Source organism: Sesamum indicum, unplaced genomic scaffold, assembly GCF_000512975.1.
Source record: "Sesamum indicum cultivar Zhongzhi No. 13 unplaced genomic scaffold, S_indicum_v1.0 scaffold00205, whole genome shotgun sequence".
In the NCBI taxonomy this organism is placed as follows: domain Eukaryota; kingdom Viridiplantae; phylum Streptophyta; class Magnoliopsida; order Lamiales; family Pedaliaceae; genus Sesamum; species Sesamum indicum.
The window spans coordinates 121,756-123,974 of NW_011628099.1; positions in this window are offsets into that span (position 1 = coordinate 121,756).

Here is a 2,219-nt window from a genome sequence, read left to right on the forward strand (position 1 = left end):
GGCCGGAGCTGACGTGGCGGCGGAAGTGAATGACAAGGTAGGTGAGGTGGATGAAAGGGCGGATGACATAAGCCCTACTAGGGCTGATGTCATGCATGATGCTAGGGCTGATGTCATCCCTGTTGCTAGGGCTGATGTCATCCATGATGCTAGGGCTGATGTCATCCATGATGCTAGGGCTGATGCTTATCCTATGGAAAAAAAAACCGGCAACCTGGGGAAAGAATTGACGCCAGTTCCCTTATTTATTGGGAACATTCGGTATGGCAATGAGAAAGATGAAGCATACACAAGTGCCGGTCTGGATAAAACTGCGACACCTTCCATTGGAATTCTGGACGACGGAAGGGTTGAGTACTGTTGCTAGCGGCGTGGGTAAGCCACTATACCCTGATGCGATAACGAGGGCATGCACGAGACTGGACTTCGCTCGTGTATGCGTGATGATTGATGTTACTCAGAAATTGGAAAAACATTATTATAATGACGCCAGATGAAGATGGTGGAGAAACCCCATGCAAGGTTGATATCGAGTATGAATGGCTTCCCCCTAAATGCACAGAATGCATGATGTTGGGCCACTCGGTGAAGGAGTGTTCGTTGATCAATCCTCAGAAACAGACAAAGCCTCCGGTGAAAGTGTATGTACCAAAAGCCAACGTCCCCCCCCCACCAACTACCGAGGAGAGAGTAAAGAAACATAAGACCGTGGTTGTGGTGGATGATAAAGTGAAAGGAGATGAAGGTTCAAAACAGAATAAACGCTACACCTTATCGCAAAAAGAGAAGGGTAAAGAAGTGGTTACTTTTAATCCTTTTGATGCTCTGAACTCACCATCAGCTCGCATTAAAGGACCTTATCTCGGAATACAGGTTAGATTTTATGGGCATATTAGAAACTCGTGTGCGTATTAACAACGTCATGCATATTCAGTCTTTTTTGCTTCCTCATTGGAAATGGTTTGTTGATTATGCAACTGTGGGTAACCGCATTTGGGTAGCGTGGGATGATAATGTTGTGGACGTCCATATTCTTGATTTGGGGAACCAATTTATGCACTGTCGTGTCACTCATAGGGCAGATAGTGAATCCCTTATAATCACTATTGTTTATGGTGCCTCTGAGATTATGGATCGCAGAAGTTTATGGAATACCTTGGAAATATTAGCTCGAGAGCACTCGGATGAGCCCTGGATGGTGGGGGGGGACTTCAACGCGGTCCGAGAAATGAATGAGGTGTGTGGAACTTCTGGAGATATAAGGATGGCCATGGAAGAATTCAATGCTGGTATTCAGGAGGCCGGGCTAATACCCTTGCCTATGCAGGGGGAATGGTATACTTGGCACAACTGCAGCACGAACTCGCGGAGTCTATGGAAGAGATTAGATCGAATCCTTATTAATGATAGATGGCTTGCGAGGTTCCCTTCCTCATGTTATCATTGCCTTTTACCGCGGACTTCTGACCACTCGCCGCTCCTTCTACATGGGGACAGGCAAAATCAAACAGGAGGTATGTTTCGATTTGACAACTACCTAACACTCACTTGAATTTATCCCCAGTGTGCAGAATATCTGGCAGAACACAATCGTGGGGGTGCCTATGTTTGCGGTAACACGTAAACTTAAAGCACTGAAGCCGGTCTTCAGAGAGCAAAGGAGGAAGAAGGGGGATTTGACTCTAAACGTCCAATTAGCTAAAGGCTTTCTAGATGAGGCACAACAGCTGGTGAGTTCAGATAAACAGAATGAGGCCTTTCTACTATTAGAACACTGTTGCCGCCTGGTTTATGCAAAAGCGGCCAAACTGGAACAAATCATGCTGCAACAGCGAGCCAAGATGTAGTGGATGAAGGGGGGTGACCAATGCTCCCGAATTTTCTTTCGTAAAATTGCCAAGAGAAGGGTGGCAAGGAGGATACTACAAATTAATGATGACAACGGGACCATTCACACTGAACCAGAAGAGATTATCAATGAATTTGTCTGTTACTATCAAAATCTCTTGGGCGGTCACAGACGTCAGATAACGCTAGATATTGGCTTTCTCAGACCGTGGGCAAGACATATTCTTTCTAATGAAGAGGCTGGCCATCTTATATTGGCGTTTACACCGGATGATGTGAAGCAAGCAGTATTTGACATTGCAGATGACAAGGCCCCGGGACCTGATGGATACTCATCAGGATTCTTTAAAGCAGCCTGGCCAGTGGTGGGA